Genomic DNA, 23,722 nt, shown 5'->3' on the forward strand with positions numbered 1-23,722 from the left:
GGCAGTAAAAGACTCACATGTGATTAAGCTGATCTACTAGATAGACAAGCAGGTTGGCTCTCAAAGGACTAGTGGTACAGTGGTCATCTGGGAGAGGATGCAGTGACAGAGTTCATATTCATTTTCCAGAGCTGCTGAAGCAATACATCTCAGACTGGGCAGCTGAACAACAGAACAACTTTCTCACAATGTTGAAGCTAGATGTCCAAGGGGGAGATGCTGTGAGGACTGGCTTCCTCTCAGGCCTTTCCTTACCTGCTAGGCAGCCACTATCTAGTTGTCTCTTCTCTCTTCACCATGGCCTAGCTACGTTCTGCTTTTTGTGTGTTATACTGTAGCCTAGAGCATGATAGGCAAGCACTCTGCCACTGGGCTATGTATGTCCCTAGCCATGATCCTACCTTTTATTTTGAGGCAGAGTCTCATTAAGTTTCCCAAACTAGCCTTGAAGTCCCTCTGCAGTCCAGACAAGCTGTGGCTTTATAATCCTCCTTATTCAGTTCTTGAAGAGCTGGGATGGCACCTCTGTGCTATAATGCCTAGCTTCTTCTTCTTTAAATGTAGAATTATTTTATGTTAGGTTGTAGGTTTTTATCTTTGTAAAGGAAGGTCTGCCTGTGTCATATCTACTTTAACAATCTGAAGTGAACACTGAAAAGTGTCCAAGTAATATTTCTATAAACTACACACAATCTCATCAACATGAGGCAGGGAGCGTCTCAGGTTTTCACACTGCCTTATCCATTCACTTAAGCTTTAAATATATATATATATATATATATATATATATATATATATATATATATATATATATTATTTTCCCATTTTCTTTTTTTTCCTTAAACATGGCTCATAAATGACAAATTTTCACAGAAATGTATAATATATTTCTTTGGTTTTTTTTTTTAACTGTTCCAGGGTGAAAATAGAGGGATCTCTAAAAAATAAATTAATTTAAAAACTGCACAAAAAATTATTCAGATACTTATTAACAATGACAACACTCCATCAACCACTCACAGCACATGAAGCAAATTTCTACAAACCACGGCAGGGGATGGTGTCTTTAGGGTCCCTAAGAATAAATTAGTACTCCTTGGTATATGTGTTGGATGTTTCTCGGGCTACAGTTTGCATGGGAGATGTGTTGTACCAATGGAACATAAACTAAGAGCTCCTCTCTCCTTGGTCCTTGACCCTTCATATCCTGGCTTGACAGCTCTAGCAAAGGTCACATTTTCATCAGTATTTGGTGGGAGCTATGAACCGTTCAAATTTAACATGTATAGCAACTCCTCCATATGAGGTAAATCATATACTTTATATTGTCAACTCCAGATGGAAGAGGATTCAGTGCTCAGGACACAGGTGAAAATGCACTAAAATTACAGACCTTCTTTAAAAACAAACAACAGGTGGTTAATACAGTAGCAAACAGAAGGGTTGGCCTGTTGTTTTGTTTGGGTTGGTTGGTTTTGGTTGTCATATAGTTTTTGTCAGTGATGTTTTGAGACAGGGTTTCTCTGTGCAACAGCCCTGCCTGTCCTGGAACTCACTTTGTAGACCAGATTGGCCTCAAACACACACAGATTGGCCTGCCTCTGCCTTCGAGTGCTATTACCAAAGGCATGTGCCGCCACCACCCGGCCTTGGGGCTGTTGTTGTTGATGATGATGTTTTTTAAAGTTTTAAAGAATAGGCAGGATGCCACCTTAACACCTCCTCATAAGTCACTGTGCATGCTGACATAGCTAAAAATATGTATGGTAAAAAACATAACTCCTTATTACTCAACAAGTTTAGACACAGCAAGAGGACAGGATCTGAAGTCCCCATTTAAAAAGTAAAACAGCAAAAGAGAAAGCCCTTAAAGTGCTTCCAGTATATACGAGATCACCATCTTGTATATATGAGATCATCAAGGTCACTGTCTTCCTCCCAGCTGTCCCCCTCAGCAGCTCTGCTTTTCCATCTCTGAACACAGCAGCGCAATGTATGAAGCTATACTAAGGTGGCTGCAGTTTGCTTGCTTTTGTTTTGTTTTGTTTTGTTTTCTTTAAATCACATAAGATACTGAAGAAAAAAAAATCCTGTATGAAGATATCAGGTTACAGTGAAATCAAAAATAAAAGCATAGAAATTAAAATAATAATTTTTTAAAATTAAAGATATTTTTCTTTTGTTTTTTGGTTTTTGTTTTTTTTAATAAAGACTTTGGGTACAGACATGATCTAGGATCTTCTGACAATGCAGCAAGTGTGTGTTTTACAAGGAAGAGGCCTTTGCAGACTTGAGCCTCCTTATGGAGGCTCCAAACCAGGCCTCATTATGGTGTAAAGGCATCAGAGAGGCACTCTGGGACCTGGAGAGGGCATGGTTGCTGTATTAAGTTCTCTCTCTCTCTCTCTCTCTCTCTCTCTCTCACATACACACACACACACACACACAAAATGTATTGGCAATGAATGTCTTAATTCCTTGATTCATTTTCCTTGATACACTTTATGTACAAGTCCAGCTTGGTTGCTTTCTATTTCTTTGCTATTATTTTTATTATTTTTCACTTCTGGAGATTGAACCCTGGGCCAAAGGAAGGAAGGGAGGGAGGGAGGGAGGAAGGAAGGAAGGAAGGAAGGAAGGAAGGAAGGAAGGAAGGGACTAAGGATATAGATCAGTGGTACAGCACTGGTATACTTAGTCCACCTTTCTCTTCCTTCCTTCCTTCTTCCTTCTTCCTTCTTCCTTTCTTCCTCTTACATGTATTTAAACATTTATTCCTTTGGGGGTGTGCACATGTGGCACATCATACATACAAAAATCAGAAGACAATGTGTAGGAATCAGTTTTCACTACCACCATATGGATTCTGAGAATCAAACTCAAGCCATCAGGTTTGGTGGTAAGCACCTTAACCTACTGTGCCATCTTGCTATTCTTGCCAGGAATGTTCATTCTTTTCTTAATACACATAATAATGGGTTTATTATATTTGCACACATATATACAATGTATTTCAATAATATTTATAGGCCTGTCACTGTCTTGTCTCTTTTCTACTCCCTATACTCTTCATCTTTCCAATATGCCCACTTCTATTTTCATATATATATATATGTGTGTGTGTATATATATAAACACATAATCATTTTCTACTATATAACATATATACACATATATTAACACATAATCATTTTCTACTATATAACATATATACACATATATATGTATATGTATATATATATATATATATATATGTATATGTATATATGTTTGGTGAGTTTCATTAGGGCTGCTTATAGAAGCATAGGAGTATAGGATTGTGAAGAACACCTCTTTCTTTCTTTCCACTCCCAGCAACAATTAACTGCATACACATCCTTAGGGACAGATAGACCCTCCCTACAGGCTCCTTCCCCTTACTTGACAGGTTGTCGACAGGCCCCGTGGTCAGGTAATGCCTGGACATCAGCATTCCCCAGCATTCCTGTTCTTTCCTCTGGCTCTAAGCTGGCTGCCAGCAAGCCCCAGGGATTTGTCTATCTCTGTCTTATCAGTGCTGGATCACAAGTGTGTTCTGGTTGGTTGTTTGCTTGTTTGGTTGTTTGGTCGGTTGGTTGGTTTTTGCTGAGGACCTGCCTCAGCTTGAGAGAGGGTCCTGAGGAAGGAGTGAATAGGAGTGGTGAACAAATGACTTGGAGTCAGTGATGGATGCAAGCTGACAGCTTTGTGTTCTGCTCAAGATAAGCTACTTTCTTAGGAAATGCATATCAATTCAAGCATTTACCCTATGTTCTCTTTTGATTATTCCATAAATCAGCATTTTTTGACCTTAGCTCCTTGACTCTAAAGACAGAGCCACAAGGTCAAAGTTGCTGAGTTCTGCTGTTTGCTGGAGCTGGAACACAGCCCCATTGTTCTATTACATTATTACCACCTTTTTGTTTTCCAACTCACTGCCTAACTTGACTGTCCTGGAATTTGCTCTGTAAACAGACCTTGAACCCAGAGATCTGCATGGCTCTGTCTCCTGAACACTGGGATTAAAGGCATGTACCTCCATGCCTAGTGTGATGGTTTGTATATCCTTGGACCAGGGAGTGGCACCATCTGGAGGTGTGGCCTTGTTGGAATAGGTGTGACCTGGTTGGAATGGGTGTGTCACTGTGGGTATGGGCATAAGATCCTCACCCTAGTTGCCTGGAAGTCAGTCTTCCACTAGCAGCCTTTGGATGAAGACATAGAACTCTCAGCTCCTGCTGCGCCATGCCTGCCTGGATACTGCCATGCACCCACCTTGATGATAATGGACTGAACCTCTGAATCTGTAAGCCAGCCCCAATTAAATGTTGTTTTATTAAGACTTGCCTTGGTCATGGTGTCTGTTCACAGCAATAAAACCCTAACTAAGACACCTAGACTTAAGCTTTTCTTTACCTAGAACTTGCTCTGTCCCATGCTGGCCTTTAATTAAGAAATCTGATTTCTTTTGTCTTCTGAGATTAAAGGTGTACACCACCATGCCTGGGCCTAAGCTTTTCATGGCCATTATTACTCAAGATCAAGATCAAAAGCCTGTGTCTTCCAGCCACAAATGTGATCTGAATCTTGAGGCTTCATTTCTGGATTGTAGTTCATTCCAGATTAAAAGTCCAAACTATTCCTTGTTCAACTACAAACAATAAGCTCACCAGGATGGGATCTTGCCCTTACATCACTATCCCCTAAATCTCTTTATCTCCTTCTTTAATATCTTTCTGACAAAGTTGGCTCATTAGTACAGATGTCTCTATTCTTTCATGTCCAAGAAGCCCCTCATACAATTCATGTTGCATTCTTTTTTTTTTTTTTTTTGTGGTTTTTCGAGACAGGGTTTCTCTGTGTAGCCTTGGCTGTCCTGGCACTCACTTTGTAGACCAGGCTGGCCTCGAACTCAGAAATCCGCCTGCCTCTGCCTCCCAAGTGCTGGGATTAAAGGCGTGCACCACCACGCCCGGCTCATGTTGCATTCTTATATTTTGCATAAATGAGAAATCCTGTAGAGACCAGTTCTTACATTAATTTTATATATTCTTGAACTCATGCTTCCAGAGTTCTTACCCACAGCCTTAAGGGCTGTCCTGAAGGTCACAGCACTACTATTTTGCTTAGGAACACCAAACACATTCCTGGAACTGTGCTGTTCCTGATTATCATGGAGTCATTAATCTTGGCAGGGAGAACATTCCCCAAAGGAGGAACATAAAGTAAAATATATACATTATTATACAAACAAGCCTTATCCATACAGCAACAACCAGCGCTGAGAAGACCCAGGCCCTGCTGGCTCTGCTCCAGGGGTAGGAACTGTGTCACACTGTCTTTTTTGATGCCATGCCAGACCTGGCAGTTTTTTAAGAGAAAGAAAAAAGGTTTAATTAAATTAATTAAGTGTATACACACCATAGGATTTCATAATGAACAAATAGGACTAATTAGACCTAGTGACCTGTCTGAGTCACCAGGTCTGCCTCAGTCTTATCAGTGTCTCAGGTTAAAACATGGTCCAAAGACTCCTATACTATCTTACTACTACTACTACTACTACTACTACTAATAATAATAATAATAATAATAATAATAATGATGATGATGATGTATTGTCTGCATGATATAGAGAGAATATCTTATGTATTGTATGGATGTATCGCCTGACAATTAAAAAACCCTATGGCCTATAGGAAAGAGTAGAATAGAAGGTGGGACATCTGGTAGGAAGAAAGAATTCTGGGATAGAATAGGGTGTAGGAAGAGTCACTGGGGAAGATGTGATGAGGACAGACACACTTGGTACCTGAGCAGAGGTAACCAGCCATGTGGCAGAATGTAGATTAGTATAAATAAACCTTAAATTATTAGCTAGTCAGGAAATGAGCTTAGCTATATGGCCTAAATATTTGTAAATATATTTGAATCTCAGTTGTTATTTCAGGAAACTTGGGTCTGGGAAGAAAACAGGCCATTACACCACAACTTCTACATTTCCTCTTCTTCAAACTCAGAGGTTTGCTTCCATTGCTGGAAGGTGGCTGGAGGTGGCTGGGGCCCAGTGGCACGGAAAAGGTACCTTGCACTGAGGTTAATCACATGAAGGAACAGCGTCCTTCATTTTCTCTTGATTGAGTCAGGCACAGGGGACAAAGGGTTACTCACTGGAATGAGTAACCAAGGGCTCCCGGCGAAGGCGGGGGGGGGGGGGGGTGTGGGGGGTGGGGGGGTGGGGGGGGGGATGGGGGGGTGGGGTGGGGTCTCTCAGTGAATCTTCATGTGCTTCCTCAGAGAGAGCAGGTGAATGTAGGGTTTGTCACAACCTTGAATCACAGTATTAGGGTCTGTTGCTGGTACAGACATGGGAGTGTTTCTTTTGATCCCTGCCATTGGAAAACTTCCTGTCACAGACATCAATTTCACTTTTGAAAGGCTTTTCCCCTGCATGAGTGCACGTGTGGATCCATGCACAGAGAGTCCTCCCCAAAGCAGACATGGCTGCTCGACTCCAGCCCACCATGATGTGGTTCACCAGTTCATGCATAGTGCCGAAAGTTTTGGAGCAGCTGGACACTGCTGGCCAGTGGTGGCAGCATAGTCATCTCATTTTATAAGACAACAGTTATAATGGAAGAAGGACTACCCTAAGGATTTCTTTTAATAATTACTTTTCTAAAAGCCCTTTCTTTAAATACTGTTACATTCAGGAATGAAGAGTTTTCAGATGAAATTTGTAGTGTGATATAAAGGATGTGGCTTCTAAGGAAATGGATCAATACAAAGACCTGTAGAACTCCCTGACCAATGATTCATGCAAGATATGTAGTTCCATTTGGGTAGGGATAAAATATCCATTCATTGCAAGGTTGGCCCATGAATTAGTGTCACCAAGAGGGGAAAATTAGACTTGTGCACTTTGAAATTTTACATTACAACTAGACTTAAGAAATTTAATGTTCTACTTTTGACAAGACTTCAAATATCTGAAATACGTGTCAAAGATAGGAAATTTTTCTTCTTTTCCAAACACATCTTTCAGATGAGATCATTTTTCAGAGCATCTGCCACTGCCATTGTTGTTGTTGTTGCTAACATGTGTTTGGGAAGTTATAAGCACATGCATGCAGGTCAGCAGGAAGTTGAGAAGAGGCTTTCAGATCCCTAGGAGCTGAAGCTACAGGAGATTATAAGCCTCCCGCCTTGGGTGTTTGGAATAGAACTTGGGTCCTATGTAAGAGTAACATGTGCTCTTAACTGCTGACCAACCTCTTCAGCCTCAACTTCTTGTTCCTTGATTTCATAGGGTCTCTGGTGTCAAAATCACCGAGGCTAGCAAACATCTGTGAATATTCCAGTCCTTTATATAAAAAGTACAGTATTTGCATATAACCAACACTCGGCTTCTCGTAAACAACAAAGCATATCTAGACCTCTATTAATTACCAATCCCATAGAAATGTGCATAGCAACTACACTGCACTGTTCTTTAGAGAAAAAAGAAAGGGAAAAAAGGTTATACATGGTCAATACAGATGCAAGGATTTTCTAATAGTTTGCCTGTGTGTGTGCATGTGGCATGGATGCATGTGTATACGTGTGTTTGAATAGGTGTGAGAGCACATGTGCATGCATGTATGGGTGTGTGTGTGTAGAGGCACAGAGTTGATGCTAGTGTCTTCCAAAGTCAAGATCTACTTTATTGAGGCATTGTGTGCCTAATGAACCTGAAGCCTGCCAATTCCAAGTAGTTTAGCTTGGCAGCTTGCTCCAGAGCTCCTTGTCTCTGCCTCCTGAGTGCTAGGATTACTGGTGGCTACCACATCTGCTTGGTTTTTACTTGGATTCTAGGGATCTGAACTTCTGTCCTCGTGCTTGCACAGATTATCCGCTAATCCATCTCCCCAGTCCCCATAAATATTTCTAATTCTGGGCTGGCATGTTTCATGGAGGTGGAGTTCAAGGATTTGAAGATACTTAAAATGTATGTCATTGGAATGAAAAGGTAGCAGTGAATGGCCCTGAATAATATAAATTCCACCACTAGACATGGCCACTTATATCTCATGCTTAGGACAATGCCTAGTTCCTAAGTGCCTAATTGGTTTACAAAAGAGGTTTGTTACATGAAACTAAAAAAATAACATTCTTTTATGCACTGTAATAAGTAAAATTCATTGCATAAAGTGAAAAGGATATCATGCTTTTATGTGCTGTGATTCATAACTGACCATGAAATATTTATTGTGTGGTAAAAACTGATATACAAAATATTAACTATATATTTGAAGTGTTTACAGCATTCACATAGAAGCTTTAGGTGTTGAGAAGGTGTCTTAGTTAGGGTTTCCATTGCTGTGAACAGACACCATGACCAAGGCAACTCTGATAAAGGCAAACATTTAATTGGGACTGGCTAACAGGTCTGAGATTCAGTCCATTATCATCACAATGAGAAGCATGGCAGCATCCAGGCAGATATGAGGCTGGAGAAGCTGAGATTTCTACACCTTCATCCAAAGGAAACCAGGAGAAAGTCTTTCAAGCAGGTGGGGGCGGGGTGTGTGTCTCAAATCCCACCTCCACAATGATACACTTCCTCCAACAAGGCCACACCCACTCCAACAAGGCCTCCTAATAGCACCACTCCCTGGGCTAAGCATTAGAACTATGACAGAAGGATTATAGCAACAAGAGCTAAAGTGCTCAAGGAGCTGAGATTGTAGCTAGAGTGAAAATTATACACAGACAAAATGACCAAACCTGCTTCCTGAGAAGTGAGAACTAGAGATTATGTGTGACTAAGGTTAGAGAGAAAAGGTTGGCTGCCGATGGTGGTGCAGTCGGTATCCCAGAACTCGGGAAGTTGCAGCAGGAAGAGTGAGAGTTCAAGATCAGCCTGGGACACAGAAAGAGTCCTAGACCAGTCTAGACCACACAGTGTAACTCTACCTTAAAATTAAACTAATTAAAATTGTAAAATAAATATAATAACATGAAATTATCAAAACCCTAATAACCCTAATAAATGATTGAGCCAAAGCTAATTTTAAAAATGTTTGAGCTAGAGGGAAAATTCAATATAATCTAGTCTTATTTTACAATTTTAGAGATGAGGAAGGTCAAGCCTAGGGAATCATGTGCCAAATGACTCACCTAAGGACAGCCAAGATCCAATTCCTGTGCAGGAGCAATCTGGCACTTATTTATTCTCGTTTGTTTGTTTGTTTGTTTGTTTTTGGACAACGTCTCTCTGTGTGGCTTAGGCTCCCCTCAAACTTTTAATCCTTTGATCTCAGCTTCCCCAGTGTTGAGATTATAGGATGTGTCACCACATCTGGCTGGTTTATTTATTTATTTATTGGTTTACTTACTTACTTATTTACATATTTTTGAGGTAGGGTCTAGGTAGCCATGCTGGTCTTGAACTCACAGAGAGACTGCCTTTATCCGTCAAGTGCTGGGCTTAAAAGTATGCTCCGCCATGTCTGGAAGTTCTCCTTTAAAATATATGATTTCTGGGGCTGGACAGCCAGTCAGCAGCTAAGAGTAGAGATTGCTCTTGCAAAGGACTAGAGTTCAGTTCCTGGTACCAGAGCCAGGCTGTCTGTAATTCTAGCTCCAGAGGAATTTGATGTCTCTGACCTCCAAGGGTACCTACCTGCACGTATGTGTACACCCCTTCATGAAGACTTACATGAACATGAATAAAAATAAAATAAATATTTAATTCTTCTATGTCTTATATAAATCATACCTGATTTTAAAGGGGTGCTAATTACTCGGAAAATTAGTTATATGGGAAAATGAGATTTTGTTCTGGAATTCTACTTACAAATTCATGACTTGAGAGTAGTGATTATGAATACAGCCAAAGCAAAAATTTGTTTGCAACTCTCAGTTTGCTTCTTTAACTCCACTAGCTATCACCTAGGCATGGCCATGCATACCTGGAATCCCAGAACCCAAGGGTCAGACTTAGCTATGTCGTGAATCCTAGGTTAGTCAGGACTCCATGATCTGTATCTCAGACCTGTATCTCAGAACAGCAGAGGTTTTTAAATTAAAAATTACTAATAAAAGAAGCTCATATATTGAGCATCTATGTGACAAACACACTTCTAGGCTCTGGAACAAAAACTATAAAAACTGCTGGGCTCTCAGAGCTTACGTTGTACTCAATGGGCCAGAGATAAAGAAAGCTACTGGATGAGAACATTTCATTTTTCAAGTTATTTCTCATATAAGAGACAACACAATATACAAAAAGGAAAATATTAAGAATTTGACTCTCCTTTTCTTTCTTCTTTCTTTCTTTCTTTCTTTCTTTCTTTCTTTCTTTCTTTCTTTCTTTCTTTCTTTCTTTCTCTCCTTCCCTTTCCCTTCCCTTCCTTCCCTTCTTCTCTTCTCTTCTCTTCTCTTCTCTTCTCTTCTCTTCTCTTCTCTTTTCTTTTTTCTTTCTTTTAAACAGGGTCTTGCTCTGCAGCTCAGGAGCTCAGAACTCAGGGTAGCCTCAAACTTTCACTACACCTGCCTTCTTGCCTCCCAAGGCCTGGGGTTAAATGTGTATGCAACCATACCAGGCTAAAATGTGACTTTCTTTCACTTTAAAAGACATTCTCATTGTCATCACCAACAAAAGCTTTGCCTCTAACTTTAAAATGTTAGTTCAGATTTACTGATTCCAGAGACTCCATGAGCCTGACATGGGGTGCTAGAACTTCCTATAGCTGCAGGTGGTTTTAGCCTTTGATTCTAGCCTTCCTTCATGATATCTAGCCAGGGAAGCTGGTCCCTGGCTGAGCAGTTTGGGGGGAGAAAGATAAGTGTTTTAGTGACCAGTGGAGCACATGTTCATCAGTCCTAAATGTGATTATTATTCTTCTACATATCCATAGCTGAAAATTCAGGTGCAAAAGGACACACATTGAAGACTTGAAGATAGTTGTTCTGCCTCCACCTTGAGAAAGAATTATGAATAGTATTTTTATGAATGCTTCAAAGATATGCAGATTCATAGATACATGTATGTACTGATGGCAGAAGTGTTAGCATCTGTCCCTTTCTACTTCATATAATAAAAACATATTTCCACTAAAATATATAACACTTTAAATATATAGCACTTTAATAGTTGTGTGAATACTATCTCATGAGTTATTAAGCCTTTATTGTGAGTAGTTTTCACTGTTATACATATTTAAATATTTCACTATTTCCAGACATAATGTTGATGTGTGTGTGTGTGTGTGTGAGAGAGAGAGAGAGAGAGAGAGAGAGAGAGAGAGAGAGAGAATGCGCATGCATGTGTGCATGTGTGCATGTTTGCCCCTCTTCCTGCGGTGTTTGGTGAGCTACAAGCCTCATCCATGATGCTGTTTTTAGGAGAATTTGACCTCCTCTCAATTTTTCCCTCATTGAACTCCAAACAAGTTTCCTAGATTTGCAAAAACTATGGTGTCCCCTCAAAAGTCTTCCTTTTGAGATATGGCAGCTGTCCAGTACTGACTGACACACTTCTATCAACCTGCTCTGGGGGATCAACAGCTCTGTCCTTCATCTTTGACTGCTCAACATTCTAACGGGTGAGTAGGGGAAGGGGAAGCTTCTGGCTTAGAAATTTTGCCCCACTTTTATCCAGCACTTCCCAGATGTCTGGCAGATGTTCTACACAGCTCTCAGGAAGGTTTGTAAATAGCAGAGAGTATTATTCCAGGAGCTGGGTCTTGATTAGAGAGAGGTGTGAACTGGGCTGGCTCCAGTGGTTTCCCATGCCACCTGTGGCTTCAGTCTGTAACTGAAACCAATGGCGTGCCATAGGGAGCCACCACCTCAGCCTATCCCTGAGCTGCGGGTCACTAGTCAGCAGGATCCTGTTCCCCAGAGCAAACTCCTGGTATGTTTCACATGTGAAAAGCTGTGCTGTGTGGAGGGAGCAGCAGAAACAGCCGTTTCCCACCCTAACCCTCAAAGCTGCAACACTTGGACTAGGAGAGCCTTCCCCTTAGAGCTGCAACACTTACCCCAACCCCTATGATTTCTCTGATTATTTTTCAGGAGTAATTTCGACTGACTAACTCAAACTTAATGCATTTTGAAGAATATTGGGGTGCAAACACAGAGACCTCAAGAGGAGGCCAGCTACCACAATCTCTCCTAGTTAATGAGCCAGGTAGTGGTTGAACCTCTTGTTGGGATCCCAGAAGTTGGCTGTGAAACACAAATGAGACTGAACCAGGAAAACTGTCAACATTCATACCTGGGCAGCTGTGAAATTATCCTGTTGCTAACAGGAGACCTCCGAGAAAAGCTAATTCCAGCCTGGCTCCCACTGAACACTGAGATCCTAGGCCTCAAGATCAGTTCCCCAACCCCCACCCCAAGGAATGCAGCTATTCTGTTCACCAGGGGAGCTGCTGGCAGGACCTGGAGTTCTAGTCAGATGTCCTAGCTGAACTGGGTGAGCCCTAGAGTATGACTGTACTTTGAACAGTGAGGTCCATCTTACAGAGAAAGACAAACCTGTCTGAGGAGCAGAATGCTGGGTCATTCCTTGTCAGAGTTCTACCTCCTGTCTTTTGACTGACTTCATGTCACAGTGACCAGTAGCTGACTGGAGTAGAAAGCTCATTTTTGCCTTTTAAATCTTACATGGACCATGTCCTACCTGCTAGGGTCATGAAACCAACCGGGGCTGGTCCTCTGGATCCCCTCACAAGACTGTCAGACATCAAAGGAAGAGAAGCCCTGCTGACCCCACCTCTACAGCAGATCACATGAAGCACCTGTTATGAGTCAACTCAAGCTCTGCGCCTGCACCCTAGGAAACCTTGTGAGAAACCTAGAGAGTCAGACAGTAAGACCCATTCAGAAGGACAGATCGCTGCCCTGGAGTGAGCTAGTGGCTGTTTCCACAAAAACCCAAGTCTCTGGACTTACTGAGCCAATAGCAAGCCCTATGGTCTGTGGACCCCATCTGTCCTGGAGTTTTGTGCCTACCCCAATCCATGTTGGTCTTCAAAGGAATACTGCTAAGTGACTTGAAGATTTAATGAAGCTTGTGAGATGGCTCAGCACATAAAGGTGCTCACTACCAAGGGTCAGCGTGGGTTCAATCCCAGGGACCTACGTGACAGGAGAACTGACCTCAGTGCAAGCTCCGAAGTGCACAAAGTGCATGCGTGTGTACCCCTCCCACACACAAATATTCAAAGCAGCAAGTCTTTCTCATTCTGGCTGCGTTGTGACTACGAGTGAAAATATTAATAAAAAGGGTGCCCCACACACGCTCTTTTCCTCCATTGCTCTTCCCTACTCTAGCTTGCTCTCATGTCCTATGCCACTGCCAGAGCTGGTGCATTTCAGCTTCCAAAACCTTGAGCCCAAATAATTTTTTATTTATACCTAGTGCCTGGTATTTTGTTATAGCAACACAGAATGGATTAACATATATGATGAGGAAACGGAGGCTAGGGTAGCGGCTGGAGGGGCCTCTGAGCAGGGAAGTCTAACATTGATGGGCTCGACTTTGAATATGTGAGTCACATTGCCTAGTCACACAAATACTTGTTTATACTCTCTCTCCTTCCCTCCCTCCCTCCCTTCCTCCTCCTCTTTCTTCTCTTCTTTCTCCTCTTCCTCCTTCTCTACCTCCTCCTCTTCTCCCCCCTCCCTTCCATCTTCTATTTAAAATCCGAAATTTCACTGAGGTTACTATAGATCACATGCATTTTTAAGAACTAATAAGAATCTTGGCTACTGGATAGAGTGCTACACACACACACACACACACACACACACAGACACACACACAATGTGAACAGCCCCCTGAATTAAAGCAAGAATATCAAGGACAGGGGCAGGAAAGCCAAGGTTAGGACCTGTCTCTAAGTCACTGTAAAGTTGTATTTATCAAGGAAGGATGCTATTACACTATTTAACGGTTTGTTGACTGGATTTATAACCGTTAAATATTTAGACATATGGGCTATAGACCTCTGTTAGCAATCATGTCCCACACCCCTGCAGAAGTTAGGGATCTAGGAACAGAAGCGAGAATATTCAGAAATGAATTCATAATGTTCATTTCTAAAACCCAAGAAAGGGGTTGTGTGAAAAAAAAAAAAACGGGTCTAAGAAAAAATTTTCATGGACTAGGAGGCCTGAGGAAGCTTCATTCTTTCGGGATCCACTGATACATGTTCAATATTTCTGATTTGGTGTTTTCTTCTTTTCTAATTCTTTATAGGGTTCTCTTAGCATATTATTCAAATTCTATTTGGAAAAACCTCCCATGGGCCTTGGCTGAATTTAGAGGCTAAGGAGGATGAAAGATCTAATTAGTTAGAAATATGAGTCCGAAGCCAGTAGAACCAGAGCAGGCAGAGCCATCTGAATGTTTCGCAACTCTGCACCTACAAACTGACTAAGGACCTGGGTCACAGAGCCTATATAATACCTCATACAGGGCAATCATATAGTATTTATTGTGAAGTAATAAATATCTTCTAGCAAGATAGAAAAAAAACTACTCAAATTGTTAGGCAATTATTTTTAAATGTCTAAATAAGACTATATTAATAATACAAATATAAACAATGTGTTGTAATTATTTAAATGGAAATACACAGACTATAAATAAAGTTTTATTTAGTCAAAATATTAAATGGTTTTTAAAAGCTTTATTGCATGCAGTTAAACTGAATTTAGTCTTTGGCAGTTTGACCACTGTTGTGGTTTGAGTGGGGACTGTCCTCCACTGGCTCATGCATCTGAACACTTGGTCCCTACTTGGTGGCACTGTCTGGGGAGGTCATGGAGCCTTTGGCAGTATGGCTTTGCTGAAGGAAGTATGTCACTGGGGAGCTGCTCCAAAGCTTATAGCCTCACCTCCTGTTCCCATTCTGATGAAATTGGATCTCTGCTTCCTGCTCTTGTGTTATAAAATCTATCTCCGTGGAACTGTAAGCTAAATTAACCCTTTCTCCTTTAAATTGCCTTGGTCAAGGTGTTTTTTCACAGCAACATCGAAGTCACTACCAGCACGTTCTCTCGTTCAAAGGCTGAGGAAAGGGGATGGTTTATACAATGCCCAGTGAGCCTTCCTAATGCCCCTCGCCCCACTGTGCACTCTCACCTCCCAGAGCACCAGTTCCAAGTGGTTTGCTGTGTCTTTCATGTACCTTCCTTTTCTTGACATGTTGATCTTGTATCTGTAGAAAGAATTCATCCAGCAAGAAAGTAAAAGCTATGCTTCTTGGAAAGGTCTGCCAAGTACAAATTGCATTAGGTTGTTTCTGTTTAAGCATTAGAGTTCTCAAGAAATTCCCTAGCCACTGCTCTCAGTGTGCTTGTTGGCGGGACTCATGCCTAATGTTAACAGTGCTCTTCTGCCACCAAAGCATCAGAAGAGGGCTGCGGTGTGAGTGTTTCCCACTTGTGGGTTGGAGTCTTCATTGCTCAATGGGCCTGACACTGACGGGAGGGAGACTTCATGGGACGTGCTGACCTCATGGAGCCAGAAGCCTCAGGCCTGTGAGTGCTGTCTCTTGTGAAACTGGATTACTTACCTTGAGCAGTCAGTTGTTACAAAATCAAGTTGGCTTTCTCAGCATTCTCTCGCCTCCTCCACTGTCATGGGATCCTCCCACTTTCTGTTGTGAGTTCCAGCAGCATGCAGCCCTCAGTAGAAATGGCCTCTAAATATAGAACTTTGCTGGCTTCATTGAACAGGGCCAAAATAAACTCCTGACATTATAAATTACCTAGACTCAGATACTCCGTTACAGCCACGGAAAACAGACTAAGACAACTATACATTTGATCTCTAGCATATACTTCTATCCTGTAGAAGGCAGGCTATCCCAACACACTCATACACACAGGATATATGGGCCTATGAATAGTATTTAGAGTCCAGAAACAACAGTCTGTATCTATGACTAATCAACCACAATTCCAAGACAACAGAATGCAGACGAATAGTCTATCCCACCAATGGATATCCACATGCAATAGAATGACTTTGGACTCCTAATTTATATTATATACAAAAATTAATTCAAATAGGTCAAATATCTAAATCTAGAAGCTGAAACTATGAAACTCTCAGAAGAAAACAGGGGGTTAATTTTTTTTGATCTTATTTGATACTAGACTCTGAGAAATGGCTCAAAAGAATAATCCACAAAAGGAAAGAAAATTGGATTTCATAGAACTTCAGAATGGAATCCAGGTATCACATGCTCTAATCCTGGCACCTAGGAGACAACAGCAATAGGAACTCTGTAAATTTGTGACAAACCTACCCTACATTATGAGTTCCAACCCACTGAGGGATATGATGTGTTTATAAAACGAAAACGGGAGAATGAATATTGCCACGCACTCCGGTCGAGTCAGTTTGATAAGCCGAGAGGCTTGAAAGATACTCATGAAGCAAAAGAGTTTCATAGAAACTCGCTCCTGGAGTCTGGTGTTCTCTCTAACCCATACATTAATTTTCCATTCCCGAGTTAGTCTAGTGGATGGATCCATGTGCTCTCTTTTAGTATTATCCTATTATAAGTGCCTTTTAAGATTGAGTTCTGACATAGCTAAAGCCTTCTGCCAGTGTTCCAACAGTCCTAGAACATCCTTGAGCAAGACCATGGGCTTGAAATTCAGTAAGAATATTGCTATTCAATGACATTCAGAATAGCCTCTGGTATTACACTATCACTTAGAATAAAAGCCAAGTCGCACCCATATACAGGAATTTACAATGGTTTAGGAAGTAGATCGGGCTATGGTTTTAGAGTATTGCATTATTCATGAGATGGTTAGCTAGACCGGAACTCCCTAGTTAGAACCATGACTTGGGTGTGAAAGCCCGTGCCCTAGGAGAGTAAAGACCTCACACCTGGCTTCTAAGACTATAACTGACCTTAGATAGGGCTGACTTTGTCTCAGTTATTTTTATTGCCCAGTTCCTTTCCATCTTTGCGTTTTCATTCCTCTGTTCTGTGTAAGAATCATTAAGCATCCGGTTACCTCTTTTGTACCTTGCGGGTATGTCACCCAACTTCTTTATTGTCTTCTGTATAAAAAGTCTGATGCTCAATTTGACAAAATACATTCAGATTCTACACGATCTCTCCTGTGTGCATCTGTCTGTCATTCATCCCATCCGATGCTTTGCCCACCTGCCCCAGAGACCTGTTCCACGCAGACAAAGGGGCCCAGAGGGTCTGTGGCAGAATATGTTTTGGTGGATATGTAGTCAGGAATAGGGAAGGGGGTGCTTCAGCGGGCCCCAATATTCTATAGTATAGAATAGAGTTTATTTAGGGTATGGGAAGGGGGGTTAAGAGGTGGGGGAGAGAGAGAGAGAGAGAGAGAGAGAGAGAGAGAGAGAGAGAGAGAGAGAGAGAGAGAGAGAGAGAGAGAGAGAGAAGAGGAGTAGAGACTGGCTATGACCACATGAAGAGAGGGAAAAGGGGCAAGAGGACAAAAAGGGAGAAAGAAGGTAAGAGCAAGATCAAGAGACAAGATCAAGCAGAGGGAGCAAGCAGCCCCTTTAATATTAAGTCAGGAATACCTGGCTGTTGCCAGGTAACTGTGGGGTGGAGCTTAGACAAAACGCTAAGAGGATACTTAGTGAGATCCTGTCTCATCAAAAAGGTAGTACATAAAAAGATATTATTGAGAAAATATAATGACAACCTTACACAATGAGAGACATCTTCAAACCAAATATCTGTAAGAGATTTGTATCCAGGATATATACTTAAAAAAAAAAAACAAAAAACAAAAAACCTTACAGCTCAACAAGAAGACACAATTAAAATTAAAATTAGGCAAAAAAATGCATATTTCTCCAAAGAAGATGTTTTAATGGGACAGTAGGCCCATGGTAGGGTGTGTGATGAAAAGGAACATCAAATCGAGACCGTAGTAAGATCCCTCTCCATGATCTGGATCTGTAAATGGTTAGAGCTGGAAAAGATCATACTTACTGAGCAACCAAGACACAGAAAGACAAACATCACAGTTCTCTCTAACTTGAGCTCCAAGCTCCAAATTGGCAGATGTGAGTGCATATCCTGGAGTAATGCAGACACAAAGAATGTAAAATGGACCGATGTTGCCAGGGTGGGTGGGTGAGGGAGCAATAGAGGAAATGGCAGGGTACAAGTGATCTGATCCTGACCAGGGATAGGGGATAGAAAAAGGAGGGGCTATGTTAGGGAAAGGGGAGGCAGAGGAGGGAGGAGAGTAAAGTAACTAAGAATATCTGGAAGAGTCATACGGAATCATGTTATTAACTGTCTACCTAAAATACCCACAATACAAGTAAGTCAGTATACATGCACGCAGAGTTTGAATGAAAATTTCCCATCAGGGCTGACAATGCTCCCTCCAAGAGCCAATGACCATCTGACAAAAACCTCAATACCAAACATGAGAATCTCTCTTTTAAGTTGTTGGTCACAGTTCTCCAAGATACTCCCAAAACATAGCAATTGCTATTACCTTGGTGGCCTCCAAGATGTGGAAGGTTTGTCTCTACGATTGAAGACACCACACATTGCAGACATTAGCTCCCAGAGGGCACTGAACTGGAACTGACCTGGAAGCCTTCTCCCTAGGGATCAGCTTTTTTTTTACAGTACCAGAAGTTACCATGCAAGCCTCCAAAGGATGGATGCCACCAACAGTCCCACCCAACTACAATAATGACTGGCATGGCACAATAATCTTAAGTACAGTAGAGGCACACATACCAACAGCTCTCTGGGCGTAAGACCTTCTCGACAAGAGGGAAACTGAAACTAGTACTAGAAATCTTGCCAATTACCCGGGCTTAGTGAAGTCATGGATGTTGAAAGAGAACCTACTACCATTTCACTAAACCAGCATAATCCCTAAAAACAATCTAAACATTTGTCTTTATACCTTCATATAAGTGTAGTCCTTACTATTCATCAACAAAACTTCTCTTTGCAACACATGGAGACCACTACAGAAAACTAAAACCAATCAAAATGCAGAGTTGTGGAGTCCACTCCTAATGGATATATCTACAAAACACTCATGCACCCAAGGCTCAGGAAACATTGATGAAGAGGGGACGGAAAGACTCTAAGAGCCAGAGGATCAGGCAGTTAGCTATGAGATAGTATCTCCTAAGAATATCAGAAGCTACACATAAAGTCTCACCAACACAACTGTCCAGATGTTAGCTGAGCAAGGATGACTACAAAAGACATGCTAAAGTGGATGGGGAAGGCCCATGAGGTCTCAACCCTACACAAAGATATACAGGCATCTAAGGAACCATAAGAACAGGAGAAGTCGTCTGCCTCAGGGAAGAACACACCAATTGGTTATCTAGTATCAAGTGGTCCATTCTAAATATTGAAGCAATTTTATGGAGGGGGGGGGGGTTCTGCCATACTCTTTCCTGTATAGCTCTTGAGTAAATAGCATAGAGACATCAACATTTATTAACAAGATGAAAACCTAAACTGTGCAGGTTCTGAGACTATTATAATGTGGCTAGGCTATTAATAACCAGATAAATGCCCCATTACTTGCCAACTGAGTCTTGCTCTGTTTCTTGTGTGTTCCTGATTAATCTTCTCTTGGCCACGTGCTCCTGGTCCATCCTGCACTGATGGCAACCTCCTTTCTCTATCTCCCCTATTTCTTCCTCATGATCCCTACTTGATACCCCTACTTGATCTTGAGTTCTGCCTCAAGTCCTCTCTCTCCTGCCCAGTCATAGGCTGTAGCCTTTTTATTATCCAATCAGAGATTATGAGGGAACATTCTTTACAGCACATTGGTTAATACAATGCCAATGTCCAGACTGCAACCTGATCTTGGAGCATAGAATTCAGCATCTGAATACACAGCGAACAAGACCAACTCCAACGCCTGAAAACACACATACAAATAGCATTATATAGACTAAGCAAGTTGTATTTATGTATTTAAGAGAGAGGGGAAGGACGAGAGAGGGAGAGGGAGAGGGAGAGGGAGAGGGAGAGGGAGAGGGAGAGGGAGAGGGAGAGGGAGAGGGAGAGGGAGAGGGAGAGGGAGAGGGAGAGGGAGAGGGAGAGGGAGAGAGAGAGAGAGAGAGAGAGAGAGAGAGAGAGAGAGAGAGAGAGAGAGAGAACAATGAAAAGTCATGAATTTGGACGAGAGCAAGGAATGGTATATGAGATGGCTTGTGGAGAGGAAAGGGAAGAGGAAACTACTGCAATTATGTTATAATCTCAAACATATAGGAAATATTTTTAAGGCCACAGTAAGACACTTCACATCCACTAAGATGGTTGCTGTTAAATGGGAAATGAAACTGTTGTCAAAGGCATGGAGAAAAGGAGCCCTGTGGAAATGGCTGGTGTGTATGGAAAAATGATGCAGTCACTATGAGAAGCCATTTAGGAGTTTCTCAAAAAGGTCAACATAGGATTCCAATAGAGCCAGTTCCCCAGAAATACACCCTAAAATAACTGAAATAGGTGCTTTTGTTCTTTTATACAACTGTTCACAGTAGCACTACTGACAATAACTAAGGGGTAAAAGAACTCATACAAGGTAAATGAATAAACCAAGCTTCCCCAGGACTAGGATTATATATGTCCTTCCATGACTGGGCTTTTATATAGGGTAAGGGGGACTGAATTTAGAACTTCATGCCTATCTGGCAATCACTTTACTGTACATCACGCTAGGATTTTTGCCCCTAGTGTGAAAGCCATATACATTTATTGAAAACCTTCTGTAAACTTGGGGTTTTCTTCTTTTTCTGAAACTTTTATGCAGGGAGATCTTCTCTTAAGTTTCTGGGCAGTGGCAATATGTTACAGCTCCCAGTCAGTCCCATGGTCACTCATGATAACAGCACATGGCCCATGGCACACTGTGTAGCTAAGCTATAAAGTTGGGTGTAACACAAAATTCACTTGCAGCTCACAAACTTCTCACCTTATAATGGATTTATTGTGACATAGTCCAACTAAATCTGAGAAGTATACGTGTACAACATTGAAAGATAATGGAACTCCAAGGTTTCAGAGTCCCATCTAACACTTGAACCATGAGTGAACCTCAAAAACATGTTACGTGAAAGAAGCCAGGCTTAAGATGGCACCACATGTAGGATTCTATTTATACAGTCTATCAAGGATAGATGAACCCTTGAAAGCAAAAAAAAAAAAAAAAAAAAAAAAAAAAAAGCAATTTGTGATTGGCAGGAGCTTAGGGTGAGTGGGGTAGAGCTTGTATTGAATCTGTACATTGATTTTGGTAGATTCGCCATTGTCATAATAGACTCAGACAACCCGTAAGTATGAAGGGCGCTCCATTTTTCTAGTGTCTTGCTCAATCTCTTTGTTCAGAGTCTTGAAGTTTTCATTGCAGACATCTTTTTTTTAATTTTTAATATTTTTATTGCATATTTTCCTCAATTACATTTCCAATGCTATCCCAAAAGTCCCCCATAGCGCCCCCCACTTCCCTACCCACCCATTTCCATTCTTTTGGCCCTGGCATTCCCCTATATTGGGGCATATAAAGTTTCATTGCAGACATCTTTTACTTCTTTGGTTTAACTGATTCCTACTTAATTTTCTTTGGGGCTATTGTAAATGGAAATGTTTTCATGATCTCTTTCTGAGAATTTTGGTGTATATAGAAAAGCTACTGATCTTTATAAATTAGTTTAGAAGACCCAAACACGATACACATAGCTACAGCTGTATGTGTATTTGAAAGAGATGACAAAAAATACACTGGAAAAAAGGCAGGATCTTCAACAAATTGTGCTGAGAAAACTGAATGCTCATATGTAGAAAAATGAAATTATAGCCGTATCTAGCACCCTGACCAAAAATTGTCTCAAAATGGGTCAAAGAACTCATGTAACACCTAAAAAACTGAAACTGCTAAAAGAAAACATAGGCCATATCCTACATAATATAGGTGGGAAGGAGCTTCGGACTAGGAAGCCTTTTGCCCAAGAATTAAGACCAACAATTGACAAGTGGGTCTTCATACAACTAAAGCCTTCTGTACTACCAAGGAAACCATCAATCAAGTAAAGAGTAACCCACAGACTGAGGGAGAATCTTTGCCTGATATATATGTATGTATGTGTGTGTATATATCTATATATCTATATATACACACACATATATATATGTACATATATATGATTAATATTCAGAATATACAAAGAACTCAAAAACAAATGAACAAACAAAAAAAACCAAAGAACCAAGAAGACAAAGGACCCAATTTAAAACTGGGCTCTGCAAACACTGAGCAAAGATTGAAACCTTGGAACACCGAGCTCTAGATGGAAGGTCTCCTGCAAATCCTTCACCTCCAGATCTCAGTAAACCCCACTGCAGGAGGAGGTGGAAAGAGTGTAAGAGCCAAATGGGCTGGAGGACACCAGGAAAACAAAGCCCTATAAATCAGTGGTTCTCAACCTTCCTAATGCTGCGACCCTCACATTGTGGTGACCCCCAACCATAAAAATTATTTTTTACTGCCAGGTCTTAACTAATTTGGCTGCTTTCATGAATCACAGTGTAAATATCTGTGTTTTCTGGTGGTCTTAGGTGACTCCTGTGGGTCAGAACCCACAGGTTGAGAATGGCTGATCTAGATTCTTCCTCAGCAGTCTGATCTCTTGTGTGCACTGCTCCCGTGCTCTGTGCAACTCATCTTGTTTCCTGATCCCCATCCCATTGCTGCTTATGCTCTATTAACTTGCCCTGTTCTCCTAGAGGCCCCTGCTGAGCAGGGCAGTCGATTTGCCCCAACCTTCCTCTGTCATGATCCTCTCTTGCTGCCCCCACGGATTCAGTTTTCATGTCCCCCTATGCAGTTCCAGCCCCAACTCCAAACGCTGGTGGTTGGATAGGAACTAAAGCCTTCCCATTGCAAGATGCCTCGGTGCCCTGTGCTTCCTCAAGCTGACACAGGATGTTATCTCTCCTTTTTCAGGAGAGTAACACGGTCAGGCAGCTTGCTCATTTCCAGACACTTTATCACTTGGGGAACTTTGACTTCTGATAATACTGGTTCTTAAACTCCTACCTGGATCGGGATTTTGTTTTCATTGTGCTGTTGGCTGAGTTTCGGTTTCCTTTCCGGTCCTTATCAGTAAAGTTTCAGTTCTGTTTCTCAGTGTATTCTCTTTCCCTTTCCTCATAGCTCCCATTTGATGTCATTGTTCTTCTCTGCTTTTTAACCTGATTAAAATAAACCAGTTATTGCAAGGCAGATGTTCCCTAGCAGGAGCTTTCAAAATATTGAGAGCTCAGTACCCTGTCTATCCACTTTAGATCAAGGAAAAGCCATTTACTTTATTAGATTAAGTACCCGTTTGTGAACACACTGGCTTGCTCCTGGGAAATCCTACAGAGTGAGCGGATCACCAAAGATTCCCAACTCGCTAGTGAATTTAAGGGACCTACACAAAGTGCTGAGAACTCTCTGCGCTGAGGAACATTCTGGTCACAAGATGGAGAAGGGTCTATAATCTCATTTTTTCTCTTGGCAAACAGTTACTTGATGCTCTGTAGAAATCCAAGCTCTACACGGTCCCCAATGGAGGAGTTAGAGAAAGGAATGAAGGAGTTTAAGGGGTTTGCAACTTCATAGGAAGAAAAACAATGTCAACCAACCAGAGCTCCCAGGG

This window comes from Mus caroli, unplaced genomic scaffold (assembly GCF_978045245.1).
Source record: "Mus caroli unplaced genomic scaffold, Mus_caroli_1 scaffold_1, whole genome shotgun sequence".
NCBI lineage: Eukaryota > Metazoa > Chordata > Mammalia > Rodentia > Muridae > Mus > Mus caroli.